The sequence below is a fragment of the Neoarius graeffei genome, chromosome 8, assembly GCF_027579695.1.
Source record: "Neoarius graeffei isolate fNeoGra1 chromosome 8, fNeoGra1.pri, whole genome shotgun sequence".
Taxonomy (NCBI): Eukaryota; Metazoa; Chordata; class Actinopteri; order Siluriformes; family Ariidae; genus Neoarius; species Neoarius graeffei.
The window spans coordinates 38,768,871-38,795,203 of NC_083576.1; the positions used below are offsets into that span (position 1 = coordinate 38,768,871).

The window sequence follows — 26,333 nt, forward strand, 5'->3', positions numbered from 1 at the left end:
GGTAAACCTGTTGGTACAATTAAACGCAGCACATGAATCTTTATTCTCCGCTTTGACCTATCCAATATGGCGGCAAGGATGACGTATGATTCTACGTGGAAGGCGGCGTCTTTAATGGTCCGGAATAAATTGAATGCTACATGTTGATGGATTAATTTGCTCTTCTACGCCCTTTTTGAGGAATGTATTGTAGGACTTAAACCCAAGATCTGAAGAGGTGAGATCGCTCCTTTTTTTCCCTATTTTTGCTGGCGGGATTGACTCTGCCCTAAGGGCAGAGTCTCTCTCTCTCTCTCTCACTTTGCACCATTACACAATAAATATTCACAGTGAAAATATTTTGTAAGCGTGTTTCATGAACCAAGTTATAGGATTTGTTGACAACTCGCATCGAGTTCGTTACACTTCTACCCGGCGTGAAGCACTCACAGTCATGTGGTTGTGACGTCATCGTAAACAAATTCGTTCTACTCATCCAGACGACTTCACAACGGCAACGTTGCCAGATCTTTCCACTCTGGAACCCGTTCTCAAAAAGATTGCGTTTTGGGCACCCAAAACGCCGGTGCCGTGTGGACGCCAGGCCTAAACGATAAGCGATTGTATCGGAGTCACCTGAATCCGTTGCCATGTGGACAGGGCCTATGTTTGTGTCCCCTGCCTTCAATGACAATGAACTGGAGTCTTTAATTAAAAAAAAAAAAAAATCACTGTTTTATGTCCACACGTGCTCAGAGCACATGGCAGATTAAAATGCACATGCAGTGTCATTAGGACTAATTATAGTACTATGCACCTATTCTGGATAAGAGCACAAACACAGCACACGCTGATAAGGGCTCTCTAAATACACAGACTTTGCGAAGTACATGCATTGTACCTTGTGCCTTACATTACCAAGCCTTGTATTTGTGTATTGCCTTTTAGCTTTGCTTCCACCATTTTGTTTGTGCCTTGCTCGAGCATTGCCCATTTCACGACCCTGCCTTTATCTTGTGTTTTTGAACTGTTTGCCTGCCTATTTGTAAATAAACACTCTTCCTGCAATTACATCTGTCATTCGCCTGCTTATGTGACACACTGAGCCATGTACTCTTCTTCCCACCAGAGACAAACAATAAGTAATTAAGTCTGTAGTCAAGTTAACAATATATGTTAATGCCATAAAGGTTTAACTAGCCTAGCGTAGGTGTCGATCATGAACAATTATCAAGAACAGTGATCAAAGGATTGATAAAAGAACGAAATGACTGCTGATACCGCTGAACTTAACACCTATTTAAAGCATACCAGCAACATTTTTGTACCCCCCCATCCAGCCCTGCGATGTGACATAAATGACATCATTGGTGATTTGCAACACATGAATGAACTGAATGGTGAATATTTAGAAAACATAGCGAGTCAGTGGGTGGACATTGGCAATGATACACGGTTGAACCCCGTTATTTCCATAACAGACAAAGAAATCATTGTTTCTGTTCGTGATCCTTTAACTCAGGTGGTGTTTACATTAGACCGTATCCGTCTCGTTTTCGTCGCGGATGCACTGTCCGTGCACATTAAAACGCCGGGAAATGACTCCACAGGCGGAACAACTTGAATCCGCCAGGGCCCACGTATTCAACCCAGTTCGTATCTGATCCGGTGCTGTGTAAACATTGAGGAACGAGGAAACGCAGTGCTGAGCTCTAGCTGACGTCGTCATTGGACAACGTCACTGTGACATCCACCTTCCTGATTCGCTGGCGTTGGGATCACACACACAGCGGCTCAGTCCCGAATCACTGCTCGTGTGCTTCACTCGCATGCTCTGTGAGCTGCGCAGGGCCAGAGTGCGCACCCTCCAGAGGGCACTCGCTGTTCAGGGTGGAGTGATTTGGAGCGCAGGAGGAAGCACTGAGCCGCACTGAGGTTTATTTACACATTTCAACTTATTTACCTCCTTCAGGCGCTTAAACTCAGTGAGAACATGAACATCACAGCCAGGTGTGTTTATCTGCTGGAGAAGGTGTTCGCTTGCCATCCTTCCACTTGCAAGTGGTGAGTGACTTGCGCATGCCCGATATGCACTGGGATCATGTGACATGCCGTCTAATTAGTCATGTGATTAGCGTATCCGTGTATTGGCGTTGCTGTGTGCATGCGAATCATTTTAAAAACGTTAATCTGATGATCCGCTGATACGGTCTAATGTAAACACCACCTCAGTCAGTGAATTGTGACAGTGACTTGGAAGGAGAAATTTGTGATAAGGAGAATGTGCCCAAAATTTTGCATACAACATGAGTGTTTGGTGTGACAAGTGGGTCCATTTCAGTATTACGAAGTTTTCGGTATAATGAACTATTTGAACATCCCCCAAGGAATTTGTTATAGTGGGGTTGCAATGTATTATAATATTCTTATTGTTTTTATTTCAATCATCAGTGAGGCAAATCTGCACTACATTTTCCGCTTACACGCCAGCTGCAATCGGCATCTTAAAAACGATTTGCTAGTATGAAAATTAATGCACCACATCCAAATGATGAGGCCTGGGTTTGGGCCATTGTGCATAACTAAGCTGGCCTAGATTTTAAGGATGGTCAGTGCCAGATGCAGGCTGAACAAAATTTGCTGTCAGGGTCAATTTTCTGAACATAACAAGCATAGGGGAAGAAAAGTAACAAAATCTTGTTCTTTTTACATGGAGGAAGGGGGTTAAGGGGAAAGATCACTGCAAACATTTCTATCCTTATGAGAGTAGTCCCTTTCACCCAACCACAATGCCTCACTAAATGGTTTAACTCTTAGAACCTGACTGACGCAAATTGTGTCCAAATTCACATCCCTTCTTCTCAGTTGAATTGCTCATGAAGTATTTGTTAACTCATAAAGATGACAACAAAGGGTAACAAATAATATGTGAAACTTTACTGAAGCACTTCTCATACTTATAGACCCTTTTCAGTCACGTGACCTTCGTAAACGCGACCACCATTTTGGACATGTAGCAGACTTCGGCTCGAATTGGTTTGAATGCGAGGAAGGCGACAAACGGAGAACATACAAGAAAAAGGAGTGAGATGCAGAAAACACCTTCGCTATCCAGCGACGTAGGGCATTTACAGGACGAGCAGAGGGAGAAATAACAACAGTAATGACACATTAGCAACGCCGTACAGAAATAATGGTTTATGGCACAGACCCTTTCGGTTCTCACTCATCTAGCTGCTACAATGACTGCTTAGACTGCAACAATAATACCTAACACACATTTAAGTATCCGTCCTAAAGACGTGAAACTCGTCGAGTGACGAGTGTGTTCATTGATCAGCTAACACAATCTAAAAGTAGACATACCATCACACTGCCCTGGCGCTGTGTACAGTTTACCTTCTATGGTTTGTGCACTCACTATTTGCCATTACTTTCTCCAACCCAGTGTTACAGATTACAGGGAACAGCCTGGATTTAAGAGACAAATACATGTTCCTCTTGTTTTGAACACTTAGCCCATGTTTACATTAGACTGTATCAGCGGATCATCAGATTAACGTTTTTAAAAGCGATTAGTGTGCACACAGCAACACCAATACACGATTCGTCTGCACACAGCAACACCAATACACGGATATGCTCGGCTCCGCAGGCATCCTGCGCTCCAAATCACTCCGCCCTGAACAGCGAGTGCCCTCTGGAGGGTGCGCACTCCGGCCCTGCGCAGCTCACACAGCGCGCGAGTGAAGTGCACAAGCCACGATTCGGGACTGAGCCGCTGTGTGTGTGATCCCAGCGCAGATCACTTACCACTCGCAAGTGGAAGGATGGCAAGCCTAAAGACAATCGTTTTTTTTTTTGTTACATAGTCAAGAGAGGTGTCGGATCACTGGATCCAGTGTAAATAGCTGCCGGAGCCAACGCCCGAGGTTCAGGAGCGCGCTCCGGCTTGCTCCCCCTCAAATTAAGCGCTGTTTGTAGAACACTGCCTCTGATCTGTCCTACAGTCTACCAACAGCAAAGGAACACAATGCTAGCTAATGTCGTTAGCTAATAGCTACTACAGAAGAACAAAGAGGTTACAATGGGTTATTTTAGCCTATTTGGTTACACACTCGCCGCCACAGAATGTTAACAGCAATGTAATGCCTTTTGTGGCTAATTTTATTCGTCTTACCTCCAACAAAGTGGTCACTACACAAGCGTTGGTATGCCGAGGGCTGCCAATCTGTTAATGGCCGCTATCCATCTTCTCCGTTGGGATCTGATAAAATGATAACCCTTGCCTTGTTTGTTGATGGTTACTACATCCAGGTGCACAACAATATAGTGGCATGATGGAAGTCTTGCTGAAAATAAACACTTTCTTTGCTGCCGTTCCTCAATGCTGGCTGTGGTAAACTACAGGTAGTACATGTCCAAAATGGCGGCTGCGTTTGTCGTGACGTCACGTGAAAAGGGTCCATAGCACCAGCATTCACCTCCATATGACCGACCCTGCCTTCGTGCTACACATGCGCAGTAACATTTAACAAACTCCTGCTTTTCTTTTAAAGAAAAGAAAACATAGTTCCTTAATTTAATGAACTGTTGAATAAACAAAACTTTAAATATAAGTGTTGCTTTAATATTACAAAAGTCCCTTTGATTTGTTGTTCTGTCCACTTATTCTTTAAAGCATATACACTGAGCCATGGTCCATGGTAAGTGGCTAAGTCATTACATCTGGTGTCAATTAGTGTGTGTGTGTGTGTGTGTTGCAGGGATGGAGCATAAAAGGAGGGGGAAAGCAGAGAAGAGCTGACTCCCAACCAGAATGCATACGTGTGTGTGTTTGGGAGTGAGTGAGGCTGAAAAGCTATATCTATAGAAATAAAGTTTGCATGAACTTCAGTTCCCGCCTGCCATGCTTCTGTACTCCACCCACATCAGGGATTTGCTACAGTGGTGCTGAAACCCAGGACGAGTACGTAAGGGAACCACCCCATGGAGTCCTCCCCAATGATGGAGCTCGTCCATGCCCTTGCTGCTGCCCAGCAGAACCAGCATCAAGCGCTGACTGCCCTCCGGAAGGACCAACAACAATGCTTTGAAGTCTTGATGCTGGCCCAACAGGAAGATCGCCAGGCGTTCTGGCATCTGCTGGTGTCGGCAGGGGCATCCACCATTACCACCATGGACTCAGCTCACGTCACCCTCACGAAGATGGGCCCGCATGACGAGCCCGAAGCCTTCATCACTCTCTTCGAGCAAGCGGCCCAAGCGTGGGGGTGGCCAATCGAGCAGCGTGCGGCTCGCCTCCTCCCGCTCCTGACAGGTGAGACGCAGCTCGCAGCGCAGCAGCTCCCTGCCGACAGCCAGCTCAACTACTCCGACCACAAGAGGGCCATTTTGCAGCGGGTTGGCCGAACCCCAGAACAACATCGCCAGCGGTTCCGGAAGCTGACACTGGAGGAAGTCAGCCGACCATTCGCATTTGGCCAACAACTCCGGGACGCCTGCTGGCGGTGGCTGAGGGCGGAAGATGGCGACGCCGACAGGATCATTGACCTGGTGGCACTGGAACAGTTCATCTCTTGGCTTCTGGAAGGAACAGTGGAATGGGTCCAGTGTCACCGGCCGGCGTCGCTCCAGCGAGCCATCCAGTTGGCAGAGGACCATCTGGCGGCAGTTCCGACGACAGGCAGATGAGGCGAAGGTGCCCTTCCTCATTTCTCTTCTCTCCCCTTCCCTCTATCTCCTCCCTCTCGCTCTCACCCCATTCCCTGACCACGGAGGCGGGGGCCGACTCCTCCCCAGCCAGCCCGTCGCACCCATGGTGTCCTCCCATCTCCCTCTTCTGTGTCTGTGTCCTTCCCCCCTCAGGTGGGTGATGCCCATAACATAGAGGGAAAGCCTGGGCCGGTATGCTGCCGCGGCGGGGAGCCAGAGCATCTCCAGAATCGGGGCTCCACAAGGGAGGTGGAGGCCGTGATCTGGATTCTCGACGTGCCAGAGGACCACCCCCCCAATCGGGCCAGAACGTATCGCATACCGGTAAGTGTTCAAGGGGATACATATCACGTTTTGGTGGATTCTGGATGTAATCAGACCTCAATTCACCAATGCCTGGTGCAAGGTGAGGCACTGCGGAGAGCACAAGCGGTGAAAGTGTTGTGCGTGCATGGGGATGTTCACAATTATCCCTTAGTGTCTTTCTGTATTCTATTCCGGGGCCAAATGCATAGAATACAGGCGGTTGTTAATCCGTGTCTCACCCACTCATTGATTTTGGGTACTGATTGGCCAGGGTTTAAAAAGCTGATGGATTATTTAACACATAGTGGGTCCTGCACTAGTAGGTCAGGGGAAGATCCCTATGTGGCATTGACTGGAGAAGCTGTCACAGAGCTGTCTATGTCACCACCACATCAGAGTGAGGAGCAGCCCACCCCTCCTCCCTCTCTTGGGGATTCCCTTGAGGATTTCCCGTTAGAGCAGTCATGAGACGAGACTCTGTGGCATGCGTTTGGACAAGTGAGAGTAATCGATGGTCAAACTCTTTAGCCAAGCACGACACCGGCGTTCACTTATTTTGCTATTATTAAAGATAGATTGTACCGAGTGACGCAAGACACTCAAACTCGTGAATGAATAACCCAATTATTAATCCCAAAGAGCCGTAGGGAACTGGTATTCCGTGCGGCTCACCTTAATCCCATGACCGGACACTTAGGGCAAGATAAAACACTAGCCCGAATAATGGCCCAGTTCTATTGGCCAGGGATTCGCGGGGATGTCCGTTGGTGGTGTGCGGCGTGCCGTGAATGCCAATTAGTAAATCCTGCAGCCACTCCAAAAGCGCCTTTGCGCCCTCTCCCTCTAATCGAGACCCCATTTGAGCGAATTGGGATGGATCTTGTTGGGCCATTAAATCAGTTGGCACAAGGATATCACTTTATTCTAGTTCTGGTGGACTATGCAATGCGATATCCAGAAACAGTGCCTCTCCGCAATATCTCAGCATGCAGTATTGTGGAAGCGCTCTTCCGTATTATCTCCCAGGTCAGGATTCCGAAAGAAATCCTGACAGACCAAGGCACTATATTTATGTCACGCACACTGCATGAACTGTATGGGTTACTGGGTATTAAGTCTATCCACACCAGTGTCTATCACCCACAAACAGATGGCTTAGTGGCACGCTTTAACCAAACACTCAAGAACATAATCCGGAAATTCATAAGTGAAGATGCACATAATTGGGATAAGTGGCTGAAGCCCCTGTTATTTGCAGTACCAGAGGTCCCACAAGCCTCCACGGGGGTTTCTCCATTTGAATTATTATATGGGCATAAGTCGCGTGGCATTTTGGACGTGCTACGAGGAGGGACCTTCACCTAGCAAAAATGAAATTCAGTACATTCTTGACTTGCACACAAAACTCCACACCCTCATGCACCTAACCCAGGAGAATTTGTGGCAGGCACAAGAACGTCAAATCCGGCTGTATGACGGGGACGCACCTTAGAAAGTTCACGCCGGGAAACAAACTGCTCGTATTATTGCCCATGTCGAGCTCCAAATTGATCGCCAAGTGGCAAGGGCCCTTCGAGGTCACACGGCAAGTCGGGGACGTCGACTATGAGGTGAAGTGAACAGATAGGGGTGAGGCATTGCAAATCTACCACCTCAACCTTTTAAAATGCTGGAATGAGGGGGTCCCCATGGCGTTGGTGTCAGTAGTCCCGGAGAAGGCAGAGCTGGGGCTGGAGGTAAAAAAGGGAACATCTCGAACCATTCCGGTCCCTTGTGGAGACCACCTCTCACCGGCCCAACTCACAGAGGTGGCCAAGTTGCAAAAGGAATTTTCCGACATGTTCTCACCCCTTCCCGGTCATACCCACTTCATAGAGCACCACATTGAAACACCCCCAGGGGTGGTAGTGCATAGCCGCCCTTACCGCCTGCCCGAACACAAAAAAAAAGTGGCCTGGGTTGAACTTAAGGCCATGCTCAAAATGGGCATAATCAAGGAGTCCCACAGTGACTGGAGCAGCCCAGTGGTCCTGGTTCCCAAGACTGATGAGTCGGTCCGGTTCTGTGTAGACTATAGAAAGGTCAACCTGGTGTCTAAATTTGACGCATACCCAATGCCTCGCATTGATGAGTTGCTTGATCGGTTAGGCACTGCTCGCTATTATTCGACACTGGATCTAACAAAGGGATATTGGCAGATCCCCTTGACTCCTCTATCCCGAGAGAAAACGGCCTTTTCCACACTCTTTGGATTACACCAATTTGTCACACTCCCTTTTGGGTTGTTTGGGGCACCCACTACATTCCATCAGCTCATGGACAGGGTCCTCCGCCCTCACGCTGCCTACGCGGCTGTGTATCTAGATGATATAATAATCTACAGCCATGATTGGTCGCAGCACTTGGAACATCTGAGGGCCATTCTAAAGTCGCTGAGGTGTGCAGGCCTCACAGCTAACCTGAAAAAGTGTGCAATTGGGAAGGTGGAAGTACGGTATCTGGGGTTCCACTTGGGTCATGGGCAGGTGCGTCCCCAAATTAACAAGACTGCAGCGATTGCGGCCTGCCCAAGGCCCAAGATCAAAAAGGAGGTGAGACAGTTCCTAGGGCTGGCTATTATCATAGGTTTATGCCTAATTATTTGGATGTCACCAACCTGCTGACTGATCTCACTAAAAAGGGGGATCCAGATCCGGTCCAGTGTACGGAGCAATGCCAACAGGCTTTCTCTGAGGTAAGAGCTGCACTGTGTGGGGAGCCACTTTTGCACTCCCCTGACTTCTCTCTCCCCTTTATTTTGCAGACTGACACATCAGACAGAGGGCTGGGGGCCGTTTTGTCCCAGAAGGGGTAGGGTGAGGAGCGCCCCATGCTGTACATCAGCCATAAACTCTTGATGCGTGAAAGCAAGTACAGCATCATTGAGAAAGAGTGTCTTGCCATCAAGTGGGCAGCCATCACCCTCTGATACTACCTGTTGGGGTGCCTTTTCACTCTCTGTTCAGACCATGCCCCCCTCCAGTAGCTCCACCGCATGAAGGATGCCAATGCACGGATCACCCATTGGTATCTCACCCTCCAGCTGTTTAAATTCGAGGTGGTCCACAGGCCTGGGGCGCAGATGGTGGTGGCGGGCTTCCTGTCCCATTGGGGGGGGGTCTGCTTCAGGCCAGACGGCTCCCCGGCCTGAGTCGGGTGGTGGGGGTATGTAGCAACGGGGGCATGGCCAAGCGGCAGTTTGTGAATGGAGGGCGGGGTCAGGGAAGGTAAGTGCCTAAGTCATTACACCTGGTGTCAATTTGTGTGTGTGTGTGTGTGTGTGTGTGTGTGTGTGTGTGTGTGTCGCAGGGATGGAGCATAAAAGGAGGGGGAAAGCAGAGAAGAGCTGACTTCCGACTAGAATGTATGTGTGTGCGTGTGTGGGAGTGAGTGAGGCTGAAAAGCTATATCTATAGAAATAAAATTTGTATGAACTTCAGTTCCTGCCTGCCATGCTTCTGTACTCCACCCACATCAGGGATTTGCTACAAGCTGTAAAAGGCCTCGGCCTTAAAACCGGTTACCGCAGTGATGTCACGCACTCAGGGATGGCTGGCTCAGCAGGGCAGCTCAAATGCCAACTTTGCGGTCGATTTTAACTCTCAAAAATATATTTTTTATTCCCATTTATGCAGCATACAAGATTCAAGGATGGAGAAACTATCCACTCAGAAATTTATTTAAAAATAAAAGGTCTGCATATCTGCTTTACGGTGCCATACACCTTCACTGAGAGCCTTCAGCAGGATGAGTGCTGATGTTCCTTTCTTTGTCAAGCAGTCAGCAAGCTGTTCTTTAGTCGCTGACCACATGATGTGTTGGATGGTTCCAAATTGAATGAGCTCCTTGATATTGCTGATTTTGAGACGTAGTCTCTTCTCAGTGACTGGTTTGGTAGATTTGACAGCACCAAGCAGTGAGTGATTGTCAGTTACACATACAATAGATAAACTTTTGTGCTTGCAGTCACCTACAGTAAGTTCTGAGTACAGTGTAGCTAAGAATATTGCATTGTCAATGCCGTCTGCAAGGGCCAGTGTCTCTCCTGCCAAAGTGCTTCTAACAACACTTCTGATTCTTTTTGATTGGCAGCATATAGGTGAGAATCTTCCATTCTCTCCCTTAAGCACGATTAAATGCCCACCCTGGGTGCCACCATCGGGAAGGTTGCCCATTGAAGAATCACTTAACACTACTAGTTTTACAGAGCTGTTTTTTCTCAAGTGCTGGAACTTCAAGGTCACCTCTTCAGATTTTAGTTTCCTGATCAGTTTGTTTGCAAAGTGCAGAATCTGAACAGTAGCATGTTTTGTACTGAATGCCAAGAAGAATACATTACACATTACATCAGGCCGTGTTTGTCTTGCCACCCATAGTATTTGGCCAATCTTTGATTTCAGCATGTCAATTTCTTTGTCTGTTAGAGGAGCATCTCACTCAGTAGCTCTAGCCGGGTGCACTGGAATGGGGTCCAGATTCTTTATGTACATACTCTGTTGTACCTGTTTCATCATGTCAGTCAAAGAATGGAACTCCATTCCAATGTAGCTGAAGGTGTTATGTTCTTCCCATCCTACTTGGAAAGCTGCTTTCAAGCATGGTATGACTGTTGTGGGGAACATTTCTGAACACCACCACCAACACCACCCTGATAAAGGCATCCACATGGCAACCGAGGACTCCCATTACATAACAGGAGTCATCCAGACAGTAGAAGACTGCTGGATCAACTTGTGACATGACAGCTCCCAAGTGATGCATAGTGCCTTTCACTTTATTGTACCAATAACGAGAAGCATCTGCTAGTCCATAAACACACTTCTTCAGTCTCCACAGAATTCCTTGGCTCTGAGCCTCTGGTGGTGGATGAATGTAGATATTTTGAGTTAATTATTTCCCTTGTAAAAAGGCTGCTTTAATGTCCATAGAATTCAGTTGCCATTTCTTTTGACATGTAACAGCCATGATCATTCTTAGAGACTCTGAGGCACATGTTGGGGAGTCTTTTGGTAGCTCCTGAATGTCTTGAAGCCTCTCGCAACTAGTCTAGCTTTAGGTGCAACACCATCAGGGTGCAACACCATCAGTGTACACACCCACCATGTGGAGATGCATTTCTGACTTTCATCTCTCACTTCTTCAAAGACATCATTCTTTTTCCAGTTACATAACTCAGCTTGCTTAGCAGGATCAAAGACATCAATCAGAAGAATGTCATCTTCATGACTTTCCCCACATAAGTCAGCATGCTTGACTGGAACCATTTGAACACTGTCCATTTGACTCAGATTAACTGACCCTGTAGAACCAGCAATTTCCTTAGGCCCACTGTACTGAACATTGTACCAGTTTCTCTTTCTCCCAGTGGCCTTTCCTGCATGACCTAGAATCTTTCCTGTTCGTGTTTGTCCACTTTCTCTGTTTATATATGTCACTACTTGTTTATCTTTCAGCCGCAAATCTTCATGAGTTGTGACTGTGTCTGTCTGTATTGTCAGTTTGTGCACACATATTCTGCCCATACTCATGTGAAGGTGGAGCAGCCCCATTGTTGTTTTCCGAGTCAGGGAAGTCATCATGTGTAGCAATCTCTTCCACACTTTGTGTCGTAGTCTTGATAATTGAGCCCAGAGTCCAGTAACATTGTTATTCAGTCACCTCTTGCTGAGTTTCCATATCTTCCAGCACTGTTTGTTGGGCATCAACCTTTCTCATCCTGGTGTGATATACATGGACATAGGTGCCACCGTGCCTTACAAAGACTACCACACCGTCTTGGCCAATGACCACCCCTGGACCTTTCCACTCTGTGCAATCAGCACGTTTGTAGTAGACTTTGTCTGCAGTCTCATATTGGTCGTTGTTCGTCTGCAGTTGTTTATGAAGGGCTCGCCAGAGCCTTTCAGAGCATTCGGCCTCTGTGAATGCTCACCATGCAGCATGTAAAGTTGCGATATGCTGAGCTATCCAGGTATTTAATGTAGTGTTTTCAAGGGCTGGTGGCTTATCAGTTAGGACTGATGGCATATTTGGATTTTGTCCAAACACAAGTTGGTATGGGCTGTAGCCATGCACATTGTGTACCGAGTTCTTTGTCATCAAGGTCCAATCTAGAGCCATTCCCCAACTACAGCCATTGTCCTTTTTTATTTTCAACAAGAGCTCAGTGAGGGTTTGGTTATGTCTTTCCAAAAGGCCATTGCTCCATGGACTATAAGCTGCAGTGGTCTTGAGTTCAGTGTTGAATTTTTCAGCCATATCCCTCATTTCTTTGTTGTTAAATTCACCACCATTGTCACTGAACAGTCTATGTGGGGGTCCATGTATACTTATCCAGCAATGAACGAGATGCTTCACAATCTCTTTGGGTTTCTTGGTCGTCATAATACTCCCTGCACTGAAGAATGTAAAGTGGTCAATGGCATGGAGATACCATACCCCCAGTTCCAGCTCATGCAAATCCACAGCAACTGTCTCATTGTAGGTTGAAGTCATGGGTAAACCCACAGCGGGCTTTGACTTTGATCTGCTATATCTAATGCATGTGTCACAGTTGCTAACAATGTCTTTGAGAATTGTGATGCATTCATCAACATGATTACCTGCGCAGTCCAGTAGTCTTTTTAACTTCTCTACAGAGGCATGTGCGAATTGTTTGTGTAACTTTAACAGAATCTTCTGTTTTTCCTGTGTTGTCAAATTTTCAGTCACAGTCAGAATTTCCTTCTCATTGTGGATCTCACTCTCTTCTGAATTATCCCTAGCCCTTATGTTCACACAGCAGTGGCCTGAAGAGGTTATCTCAAGTTTCACTGGCTGCTTAAACATTGTGGCTTTGTCCTGCTCAATATCTAACACTGCACCTGCTCTTTTCAGTGATGTTTTGCTTAAAAGTAAGGGGATGTCTACTGGCACAACTTCAGTTTCTATATGACTGACCTATCACGGCTGGAATTTTCACGCTCTTCATAGAATGGACAAGTCTGCCATCACCAAACGGGAATGCTTTTGCATTGTCTTTGGTCTCTAGTTTGGCTAACTCGCTCTGTTGTAATCCACTGACGTAGTGATCAAGCCATTTGTCTCTGCACACTGTTCTGGTGCAGGCTGTGTCAATGACATCTGATCCTAAAGCCTCCACCATGAAGATCTCTGTGTCAGACAATGATTCCTTTGACAACAAAGTTATGTGGCACTCATCTACATCTTGTGTCAGGTCATCAATATCCTCTGTCAATTTTGCCTGTTTATTTTTGTGGGGGCAATTCTTTGCCCAATGGTAAGTGCTCTGACAGACAGCACAACGTGATCTTCTTCCATATTTGTCTAATGGATTCAACCCTGGCACAGGACTTTGACTTTGAGAACTTGATCTGGCATCTTGTTTCCTAGTAAATCATGTGTAGTATGTGCAGTCAGAATCACTTGATTCACTAACCCCCTCTGGTGGTGAATTATACCCAAAGATTCTCTTCAGGGCTGATTTCATATTACTGAACATGAGGTATGAGCAAGCGGTAAGCACCAACTGTTTGTCTTTAACACTAAGTCCAGCTGTATCAAGCAGTTTAAAGGCTAAGACAGCATCTGGAAGCTTAATTTTTAACTTACTCATCTTGTAGGTCTGCTCGATTTCAATGATGTAATCCAGCATCAAAACGTTACTTTCTCTTTTGATGTTGTCAAACTCCATATAAGCATCATACTGACAGTCTTTTTCCTCTTTCAGATACACAGTATCCAATTTCTGCAAAAGCATCATCAGTCCATTATCTTTGTTCAAATCCTCTGCGGCTATTTCCAGCACTACAACCCCGATTCCAAAAAAGTTGTCCCAGCTTTTTTGGAATCAGGGTTGTATATTCCTTGCTCTTCCTGTTAGTGACAAGGCAACCACCAAGGCCTGTTTCTTTTCATCCAACTTGGTAACTAGTTTCCATATTTGGATTTCGTTCTTCCAGCTTTCATAGGACTTATTCTCATCAAACAGAGATGGCACTTTATAGCTGTTTGCCAAAATCCTGTGCTACCAATGTTAACTCTTAAAGATGACAATGAAGGATAACAAATACATGAAATTTTACTGAAGCACTTCTCACAATTATAGCACCAGCATTCACCTCCATATGACTGATCCCCCCGTGATACACATGCGCAGTAACACTTAACAGTATTCATACCACACGAAGTAGCATGATCATCACCTCAGGCTTGCTCATTAGGGATGTTGGGTTCACTTGGGATTGAACCTGGGTTCCTGGTGTAACAGGTGGGAGGGAGGGAGCTCTACCCCTGTGCCACAAGATGATGTTATTAGAATCAGCTGCAGAAACAGACACAAGGTTATTCGGATAAAAGGTTTTTACTTTGATAATCAGGGCAGGAATATCCAAACAGCCAGTAGATAATAATCCAGAAGTACAGTCCAGGCCAAGGGTCAATATCCAGTATCGGTCAGAATCATCATACAATCCAAAGTGGAAGGCAAAAACAAAGTCTCTGATAGGCAGGCAAGGGTCAACAACAGGAAAACAAACAGGAGAAAACTCAGAGCAAAAACGTGGGAACAGGCATAGTCACTGGGTTTGCACAGCAGGTCAACTCAGGACTGAGTAAAGAACTCTTCTTTTTCCTTCTTCTTCTTTTGGGTTTTACAGCAGCTGGCATCCACAGTGTTGCATGACTGCCATCTACAGGTTTTTCTTATATTCTTGTCATTTCATTTTAAAGTTGTTTTTCCGGTCCAGTTGTTCTTAAAAATGTAAATAACAATTTCCTCCCCTTGGCAGTATCTCTATACTTTAGTATGCTTTTAATATTTTTCTCTACCCATCCTGTTTTCTGTAGCTCTGTGATCATCGCTTGCCTTTCGGATCTAAATTTCTTGCATGATGTAAGAATATGCTCAACTGTCTCAGCTTTATGGCACTGATCACAGAGACCTGTTGGATGTTTTCCTATAATGTTAAGTGTACTGTTAAAGCTATACTGCCTTTCAGATTTTTCAAGTTTAGGTCATAAAAAGAATGTTCCCTGACACCCAATTATTTTTGTTTAGTGGACCAAAGGCTTCTGAATTCGAATCACAGACTTCCAATTTTATTATTATTATTATTATTATTATTATTATTAATAATAATAATAATAATAATAATAATAATAATCTCATCACCTCAAGCCGCTTTATCCTTCTACAGGGTCGCAGGCAAGCTGGAGCCTATCCCAGCTGACTACAGGCGAAAGGCGGGGTACACCCTGGACAAGTCGCCAGGTCATCACAGGGCTGACACACAGACAACCATTCACACTCACGGTCAATTTAGACTCACCAGTTAACCTAACCTGCATGTCTTTGGACTGTGGGAGAAACCGGAGCACCCAGAGGAAGCCCATGCGAACACGGGGAGAACATGCAAACTCCACACAGAAAGGCCCTCGTCGGGCATGGGGCTCGAACCCGGACCTTCTTCCTCTGAGGCGACAGCGCTAACCACTACACCACCATGCAGCCCCAATAATATAATCTCATCTCATCTCATTATCTCTAGCCGCTTTATCCTGCTCTACAGGGTCGCAGGCAAGCTGGAGCCTATCCCAGCTGACTATGGGCGAAAGGTGGGGTACACCCTGGACAAGTCACCAGGTCATCACAGGGCTGACACATAGACACAGACAACCATTCACACTCACATTCAAACCCACGGACAATTTAGAGTCACCAGTTAACCTAACCTGCATGTCTTTGGACTGTGGGGGAAACCGGAGCACCCAGAGGAAACCCACGCAGACACAGGGAGAACATGCAAACTCCACACAGAAAGGCCCTTGTTGGCCACGGGGCTCGAATCCGGACCTTCTTGCTTTGAGGAGACAGCGCTAGCCACTACACCACCATGCCGCCCCAATAATAATAATAATAATAATAATAATAATAATAATAATAATTTGTTTATTCATTTTTAAATAGAACAATTAATGAATTTAGGGCCACTATGTCATGCATCACATGGTGGGCTTTCCCTGTTCGCACAAGGCATTGTGGGATACAAATTTGAAACAGGAAAGGGAAATGGAGGACGAGTGTGCAAATGAAACATGAAAGACCAACTACAGTAACAGAAAGCAAGAAGAAAAACATTATGTTGCAAAGGAAAAGAAACACAGAACCAAACATAAATATCGGCCGTCAGCGAGCACCTCAGTGTGATCAGCTGTTCGTTTTGTGACAGAATTATGTAACTGTCAGTGCATGGTCAAAGGTAAGCGTGCGCATGCGCACATGGACTTCCTCTGTCTGCTGACTGCGCGAAGCAAGCAATTTCATGCACATGATTTGCTAGGTAATACCCTCAAATTAAATAATTTCCCAGCCACAGAATGGCCTTTTTTTTTTTTTAGATATTACAGAAATAAACATATGCCACAATGACCAAATTTCAGAGGGAACTAAATTTCACTGATTTTATGAAATTGAAAAGCCATTTACTTTTAAGGTTGCTGTGTCCAATTTCATTCTACTTATTATTATTTGCTCTTTCTGGTTTGACCCCTTGCTTCTCAACATATCTACTTTATATTGGATTGAGTGCAAATGTCTCCTTTTTTTTGTTATCCCATAACTTTTGCCACTGTTGATTTACTTTTCTCCACATTACGCTTTTCCCCTCCGATTTTGATAATTTGATGCTCACTTCAATAGTATCTTTTCTGACTGCTTCTTTTGCAAGTTTGTCCACTCTCTCATTCCCCTGGATGCCTATGAGCTGGGACCCAAATTAACAAAATATTTTTCCCTTGCTTAACCAATATTGAATTGGTAAACAAGATTTCATAAGATAAGATAGCCTTTTATTATCCCACAAGGGGAAATTTACATTGTTACAGCAGCAAAATATATAAAGAGAAAAAGATAAGGCAGTGAAGGAGTAGTGCAGAAGTACTAAGTATACAAAAAAGGATATATATAAAAGAAATAAACTACAAATTTAGAGATAAAAAATAACAAATTTGCATAAATTAAATGGTTTGCAGATACATAGTTAACATAAGTGTATTACAAAGGTGGTATTGCACGTGTAAGTATTGCACAGGTATTATTAACAGTATTACCCAGATAGTATTGCACAAGTAAGTCAGTATTGTATATTGTACAAGAGCCATTTTAACCATGTGTAGCTAGCAGTTTGCTGTAAAGTTGCTGATAGTCAGTGCACACAGTATACATTCAGAGGGGTTTCTATGGATATACAGCAGATCTTGATGATTTCTGGTTGAACCTGTCTTAATGCTTGTAAGTGCTGACATAGAATCACTACATATTCATATATTTCTCCAGTCTACCTGTTCAGTCCATTCTTATGCCAACAGCATGGCAAACAATTCCACCGTATACTCAAACCATCCAAAGTCTTCTTACTAATTTCCACCTGGTAAATGGGCACAGCAACTGCAGAACCTGTTGCATCTGTTTGCAAGTCCTTTGAACCATCTGTAAAGAGTTGAATATTGTCCTTATATATTTGGTCCTTATAACTATAATATTCACTGATTAGATCTGCATTCTTATTACTGAGCTTAATCCTCAATATTTCAATATCTACAGTGCCTTGCAAAAGTATTCATCCCCCTTGGTGTTTGGCCTGTTTTGTTGCATTACAAGCTGGAATTAAAATGGATTTTTGGGGGGATAGCACCATTTGATTTACACAACATGCCTACCACTTTATAGGTGCAGATTGTTTTATTATTATTATTTTTTATGACACAAACACGAATTAAGATGAAAAAACAGAAATTTGGAGTGTGCATAAGTATTCACCCCCTTTTGTATGAAACCCCTAAATAAGAGCTGGTCCAACCAATTCTGTCAGTAAACCTGCTGAGGAGACTACAAACATGGACACCTGGAACTACAATTCCCAAGACACACAGCGCCCTCTATCTCCAGCATACTGAATCTCAGCTGTTATCCATTTCCTCAATTATCGGTCTCCCTACTTAAACTCCCCAAACACTCACATCCTTGCAAAGTATCGTCCTGCTAGCCCAGTACATACCAAGCCTTGTATCTTTCCTGGCTGTTTCTCATGGTTCCAGTTTTTGCTCTGTCTTTCCTCATCTAAGTTTGCCAATCGCCCAACCTGTGCTTGCCTTTCCAACTCTGATTTCTGCCTATCAATTTGGCTTTGTTGACAGTCTGCGCTCACCTTTCCTCCATGCATATCTCTGTAAGTGCCTGCAATCTAACAGAATACTTTGCCTACATGGAGGTAGCAGAGGATATGAAGCAGACTGCTTTGAACATGCAGGGGCATTTGCTTGGAGAACATCAACAGATGCTCACCGATCTCAACACCAGGATGACACAGCTTGCAACTGTGATGTTGCAGGCCTTCCAAGCATGCCCCGAGCCTCCTCCCAGCCCAGTGCTGCAACTCCCTACTCCAGAGAAGTTCACTGGAGAAGCCATCACCTGTAAAGGTTTCCTACTCCAATGTTCTATGTATTTTGCCACCGTGCCTAATTTATCTGATGAGCATAAAATCACTAAATTCCTATCCTTTCTCACTGGCAAAGTGCTCCACTGGGCTACTGCTGTTTGGAACAAGGGTGGTGAGCCAACCACTTCATATGAGCACTTCCTCTCCTTGTTCAAATGAGTCTTCAACCATGAACCAGAGGGGATTGAGGTCAGCGAAAGTCTACTTGCCAGTTCTCAAGTCTCTAGAAGTGTGGCAGAGTATGCTCTGGACTTCCGGACATTAGTGGCTGCTCGTGGGTGGAACGACACAGCCCTCAAGGCATTATTTCGTCAAGGTCTGTGCCCTGAAGTGATCAGTGAACTAGTCTTCAGAGATGAGAATCTCACCTTGGATGCCCTCATTGATCTAGCTATCCACACAGACCAACTACTAAAGCACCGACCCTCTCTCCACGACTGCCCCAAGTTGTTGCAGGCCTCTATGGACAGTGCTCCCATGGAAGTATCCTGTGCCAGGCTAACCCGTGCAGAGCATGCAAGGCAGCATCGGGAGGGCTTGTGCTTCTACTGCGGGAGCGTCGAACATAACATCCGGCATTGTCCAGTCTTCCCTGTCTGTGAATCTCCAGCAGAGACACCAGCAGAATCTACATTTCTGGTGAGAGTAGTTAAGTCTAAGTCCTTTGTTATTCCTGTAATGCTAAGGGTAGCATCCACCACCTATGTCCTTTCTGCTTTCATTGACTCAGGGGCAGAAGGGAACTTCATTAACAGAGCCGTCATACAGAAGCTCAACCTGCCAACCACCCCTCTGCACAGCATGCTCAGCATTAAGGCCATCGATGGAGGACCTATAGGCGATGGACTTGTCACCACACACATCCAACTTCAAGTGGGAGTGTTACACAAGGAGGACATCTCCCTGTATGTGACCACTACCATCAACCACAACATAGTCCTTGGATACCCCTGGCTACAGTTGCATGACCCGCTGAGCTCCTGGCAAAATAAGGAGATTTTACAGTGGTCCCCAACGTGTTTCCAGAGCTGTATTTCTTGTCCCCAAGTCCAAGTGTCTTCCACATCAGTAGAAAGTCCACAACCAGACTCTATAGAAAACATTCTTGAATGCTATCAGGACCTATCTGAAGTCTTCAGTAAGGGGAAGGCCTGTGGGCTACCTCTACACCGGCCATATGACTGCACAATCAGCTTGCTGCCAGGTATGTCTCCTCCACGCGGACGTATCTACCCCTTGTCTCAGAAGGAACAGAGTGCCATGGAGGAATACATTCAGGAGGCCTTCAAGCAAGGATATAGCTGCCCTTCCAAGTCTCCTGCATCAGCCAGTTTCTTTTTTGTGGAGAAATGAGGGGGTGGACTCAGGCCTTGTATTGATTACAGAGGTCTTAATCAGGTCATGGTAAAATATCCTTATCCTCTTCCCCTGGTCCCGGCAGCATTGGAACAACTCAGAGTCGCACAAATCTTCTCCAAGCTAGACCTTTGCAGTGCTTACAACCTGATCCAGATCCGAAAGGGCAATGAATGGAAGATGGCCTTCAGCACAACCACAGGACAATTTGAATACTGGGTAATGTTGTATGGCCTTTCTTCAGCTCCCAGTGTGTTCCAGTGCTTGATCAATGATGTGCTACAGGATATGCTGGGGAAATATGCCATTGCCTACATTGATAACATTTTGATTTACTCTGCTGATATCACAAGCCACTTGGTACACGTCAGGACCATCCTCCAGCATCTACTGGAGAACCACCTGTACATTAAAGTGGAAAAGTGTGAATTTCATCAGAACAAGATCTCATTCCTTGGCTATGTCATCAGTGCAGAAGGAGTAAGCATGGATTTGTCCAAAGTATCAGCCATCACATCTTTGCCTATCCCCAAATCTATTAAGGAGCTTCAAAGGTTCTTGGGCTTCACCAATTTCTACCACTGGTTAATCTGAGGGTTCAGTTCTTTGGCAGCACCTCTGACAGCTTTACTAAAGAAGGGTCCCAAGCACCTAGGCTGGAACTCGGCAGCAAAGGAGGCCTTCAGTAAGCTCAAGTTAGCCTTCACCTCAGCCCCAATACTCCAACATCCCAATTCCGCCAAGCCATTCATCGTAGAATTGGATGCATCAGACACAGGTGTAGGGGCCATCCTCTCCCAACGCCTGGGGGAGAAGCAGAAGTTACATCTCGTGGCTTTCTTTTTGAAGAAGTTGTCATCAGCTGAGAGGAATTACGATGTGGGAAACAGAGAATTGCTCGCCATTAAGCTAGCCCTCGAGGAGTGAAGACACTGGCTAGAGGGAGCTAATCACCCCTTTGTCATCCTCATTGGCCATAAGAACTTGGAATATCTCCAGAAAGCCAAACAACTAAACCCACGTCAGGCCAAGTGGGCCTTATTCTTTACGTGATTCAATTTCACCATTTCATTCCGCCCAGGTTCCAAGAACACTAAAGCAGATGCCCTATCCAGAATGTTTGGTCCTTCACACCATGACTTTGTTCAGCCTGTCCTTCCTCCACAGTGCTTTGTATGGTCTATTACCAGGGAACTGGACAAAGAAATGAAGAACTCACAGCCTAAGGCTTCTCCTATCCATCTCCCACTGGACCTCCTCTATGTACCCTAGCATCTTCGTAGCCGACTCATCACCTGGGCACACTCATCTCCAGCCACAGGACACCCAGGCAGTCAATGCACACACCAAATGTTAAGAACCAAGTATTGGTGGGAGAACATCCTTACGGAGATAAACAAGTTCATTGCTTCATGTTCTGAATGTGCTCAAGCAAAGGTCCCTAGGCACCCCCCCCACTGGCAAGTTATGCCCCTTCCTGGTTTCTCAAAGGCCCTGGTCATACTTAGCCATAGACTTTATCACAGACTTACCTCCTTCTCAAGGCAATACCACCATCATGGTGACCACTGACCGATTCTCCAAGGCTCTCAAGCTCATCCCCTTGCCAGGCATTCCCACAGCTGCTCAAACCACTGAATTACTGTTTCAACAAGTCTTTAGGTACTATGGCATACCTGAGGACATAGTAAGTGACCGGGGCCCCCAGTTCATGTCACGCTTCTGGTCAAACTTCATGGAAAGATTGGGAGTATCGGTAAGTCTCACCTCCAGTTATCATCCCCAGTCTAACGGCCAAGTAGAAAGAGCAAATCAGGAGGTCAGTTGTTTCCTGAGTATCTACTGCATGTGTAAACAGGGGGACTGGGCATGCTTTCTCCCTTGGGCTGAGTATGCACAGAACTCGCTAAAATGCTCAGCTTCCCAGTTAACACCTTTCCAGTGCATACTCGTCTACCAGCCACCCCTGTTCCCTTGGGACGGCACACCCTGTCAAGTGCAAGCAGTCAACAACTGGTTTTCACACAGTCAAACTGTCTGGGAACAGGTTCACCAGTGCCTTGAATCAGTGTGTGCTAGGTACAAGGAATATGCGGACCATCATAGAGGTGAGACTCCAAACTTTTCCCCAGGCGACCGAGTATGGGTGGCCACAAAGAACCTGAGAGCACTCAACACATGCAGAAAACTCCAACCATGCTACATTGGGCCATTCAAAGTGCTACGCTGTATCAAGGAGGTATCGTACCACCTGGAATTACCCCCTCACAGCCAAGTATCTCTGACCTTCCATGTATCCCAACTAAAGCCTGCTATTCTGGGGCCCCTTGCCAGCAACACACCAGTCCAGGAGCACATGACTCTGGAACTGGAGGTAGAACCCATCTATCAGGTTAACAAAATCCTTGACTCAAGGCGAAAAGGTGGACAAATCGAGTACCTGATCAATTGGGAGGGATATGGACTGGGGGAACAAAGTTGGGTCAAGAACAAGGGCATTCTAGACCCCCTTTTAAAGCAGGAATTCTGCACCCAACAAACCAGCACGCAGAGGTAGGGGTCATCCAAGAAAGAATGTAGCTCCCGGAGGTAGCTCCTCAGGGGGGTCTGTCAGTAAGCCCACTGAGGAGACTATAAATGGACACCCAGAACTACAATTCCCAAGACACACAGCGCTCTCTATCTCAGGCATACTGAATCTCAGCTGTTATCCATTTCCTCAATTACCGGTCTCCCTACTTAAACTCCCCAAACACTCACATCCTTGCAAAGTATTGTCCTGCTAGCCCAGTACATACCAAGCCTTGTATCTTTCCTGACTGTTTCTCATGTTTCTGACCTTTCGCTTCCTGTTTCCAGTTTTCGCCCTTTGTCTTTCCTCATCTAAGTTGTTCACTAATCACCCAACCTGTGCTTGCCTTTCTGACTCTGATTTCTGTCTATCAATTTGGCTTTGTTGACAGTCTGTGCTTACCCTTCCTCGATGCATATATCTGTAAGTGCCTGCACTCTAACAAATTCTCTTCATAAGTCACATAATTAGTTGATTAAGATCCACCTGTGTGCAATCAAAGCATCACATGATCTGTCACATGATGTCTGTATAAATCAACCTGTTCTGGAAGGACCCTGACTCTGCTACACTACTAAGCAAGCAACAGGATAACCAAGAAGCACTCCAAACAGGTCAGAGACAAAGTTGTGGAGAAGTATAGATCAGGGTTGGGTTATAAAAATAATATCCCAAACTTTGAATATCCCAGGGAGCACCATTAAACCCATTATATCAAAATGGAAAGAATATGGCACCACAACAAACCTGCCAAGAGAAGGCTACCCACCAAAACTCACAGACTGGGCAAGGAGGACATTAATCAGAGATGCAACAAAGACACCAAAGATAACAGTGAAGGAGCTGAAAAGATCCACAGCAGAGATGGGAGTATCTGTCCATAAGACCACTTTAAGCCGTACACTCCACAGAACGGGCTTTATGGAAGAGTGGTCAGAAAAAAAAGAAAAAAACATTGCTTAAAGAAAAATAAGAAAGCACATTTGGAATTTACCCAACAGCAATGTGGCAGACTCCCCAAACACATGGAAGAAGATTGTTTGGTTAAATGAGACAAAAATTTAACTTTTTGGCCATCATGGGAAATAGCATGTATGGCGCAAACCCAACACCCTGAGAACACCATCCCTACAATGAAGCATGGTGATGGGAGCATCATGCTGTGGGGATGTTTTTCATCTACAGGGACAGGAAAGCTGGTCAGGACTGAAGGAAAGATGAATGGCACTAAATACAAGGCAATTCTGGAGGAAAACCTGTTTGAGTCAGCCAGAGGTTTGAGACTGGGACGAAGGTTCACAGTCTAGCAGGACAATGACCCTAAGCATACTGCTAAAGCTACACTTGAGCGGTTTAAAGGGAAACATTTAAATGTCCCGGAATGGTCTAGTCAAAGTCTAGACCTCAATCCAATTGAGAATCTGTGGCATAACTTGAAGATTGCTGTACACCAATGCAAACCATCTAACTTGAAGGAGTTGGAGCAATTTTGTCTTGATGAATGGTCAAAAATCCCAGTGGCTAGATGTACTAAGCTAATAGAGACATACCCCAAGAGACTTGCAGCTGTAATTGTAGTAAAAGGTGGCTCTATAAAGTATTGACTTTTTTTTTTTTTGGGGGGGGATACTTACGCACACTCCAGATTTATGTTTTATCATCTTAATTATTGTCACAATAAAAAAACCAATGTGGACCTTTAAAGTTGTAGGCATGCTGTGTAAATTAAATGGTGCCAACCCCCCCAAAATCCATTTTAATTCCAGCTTGTAATGCAACAAAACAGGATAAACACCAAGGGGGATGAATAGTTTTGCAAGGCACTGTACACATGGGTTTTCTAACATCCAGATAGGTCTAACAGGCCACACAAAGAGTTGAGCAAAACTCTGTCATATACTCCCAAATCTTTAGTTATTTGATCTCTTGTCCAGCCAAAACTCTCTTTTTATGTCCTTTCCTCCCAGCATGATTGCAGAACCTTTTTTGTGGGATGGCTATCTCCATGGCCCCTTAGATTGATTCAATATTTGGCCGCTAGCTGTTTCTGACATAATAATAAAGGCATTTCACCTGCTTCAACTTGGAGTGCACATACTGGGGAGGTTCTATTCTGCTTGCTCCTAGACACACCCTTAGAGCCTGAGCTTCTATAATATCTAACTCTATGATCACAGATTTTGTTGCTGATCCATATACAATACTTCTCTAGTCTGATCTTGATCTAATTAAGGCTACATAAATATATTTCAGAGATGCAAAATCAGCTCCCCTTTCCAATACTGCAAGACACCTCATAACATTTATAACTTTTCTGCATTTATTAACAACATACCTGATATGTTCCCTCCATGTTAATCTCTGATCAAAATAAACTCCCAAAAAATGAAAACTTTCAACTTTCTGCAATTCATTTCCATATAGCTTTAACTTGTTTTCCATGAGTTTCTTTCTTGTAAAGAACATAGATTTTTATTCCCACTGAGAATTTAAATCCCCATGCTGTCCCCCATTTCTCAACTAGATTAATTCCATCTTGCATGTGTTCAATGTTTCTCCCTCTTTTCCACAGTGCTCCATCATCTGCAAAAAGTGATCTCCCAATATCTACTGGAATATTTGCAAATCATGGGCGATTGCTCTAAGACAATGAGGGAGGCTCAGCCTCCTCTAAAAATGCCCTTATAACTTTGTGTGCGTGAGTTTCTCCCCCTCGTGACAGTGCGATGCAGCCCAGCCTCAGTGGACTTCAATGGCTTTTGGGAGCTATGCGCTTTTCAATCTCAAAATGCAAGACGATTATTGGACAAATACTGAGAAAACGCCCGCCTACGGACTCCCACGGACTCCCAGCCTCAGTGGACTTCAATGGCATTTGGGAGCGATGCGCTTTTCAGTCTCAAAATGCAAGACGGTTATTGGACAAATACTGCGAAAATGCCCGCCTACGGACTCCGAGCCTCACATGGGAGGGACATGGCAGTTTCCGCGAGGAGACTGGTGATTGGTGAAAGCGGCCGGATATTTTCTTTGATTGACAGCTCGTTTCAACTATAGACAGGCAGTGGTGAATCTCAGTTCAGTCCCATGCGGATTCGCAAGTGCTGTGGTGTATTGTAAGAGATCAGCTTACATTTCGATTTCATTCATTACATACGGTTTCTACCAGCTTTTTTAGTTTGTATATATTTTCATTGTAAATAAAGTGTAAATATAGTGTTGTCAAGTTTGCTATCTTAGTTCCAGAAATTTCGTTTATTTGAGTGACTGAACTTGAGGGGGCTAGTCAGCTAGCAAGAAAGCTGCGCACGGATGCCAAGCGTTGCTGATTTAATTTTGGCGAAGCCATTTGCCAGTCATCCTTTCGAGGAAAAAATTAAAATTAAAGAGACCAACGCCTCAAACTGACTTGGTGAAAAAGGTAGGGAATAATACTCGTTCCTTTCAGGTCTTCTGGTACGAGAAAGTGAATTGGCTAACAGCAAGTGACCCGCATCAACAATAGTAAATAGGCTACTTTAGTAATATGTCATGGATGGACCAAAAATATAGAATCTATTTAAAATGTTTATGCTGAGTATATTATATTGGAATATATATTTTTCTGGATATGAATTAAACACAGCTACAATTTGGAAAACATTTTTAAACAAAAACACAGCCGAGAACATTTCACACTACAGACCTGGATTAAAAGTGAAGGGTTATCAAAATTGTCAATAAAACATTTCTCAGTCAAAATAAGTAAAATATAGGGAAAGTGTCATTGAATGAAATGTGTGGCACCCAGCTCTACTGCTGAGGTTCCTGACAAAGAGCTGCTTTCAATAATGATCAATTTTTAAACAACATGCCACAATTTTAAA

The 26,333-nt window shown here is 45.0% G+C and overlaps 1 protein-coding gene across 2 annotated transcripts in view; it reads right to left on the reverse strand.

Moving 5' to 3' along the window:
* Positions 1-26,333, reverse strand: part of pcdh19 (protocadherin 19) — a 557,670-nt gene that overhangs the window by 144,073 nt on the left and 387,264 nt on the right. The gene's annotated exons all lie outside the window — the stretch shown is intronic.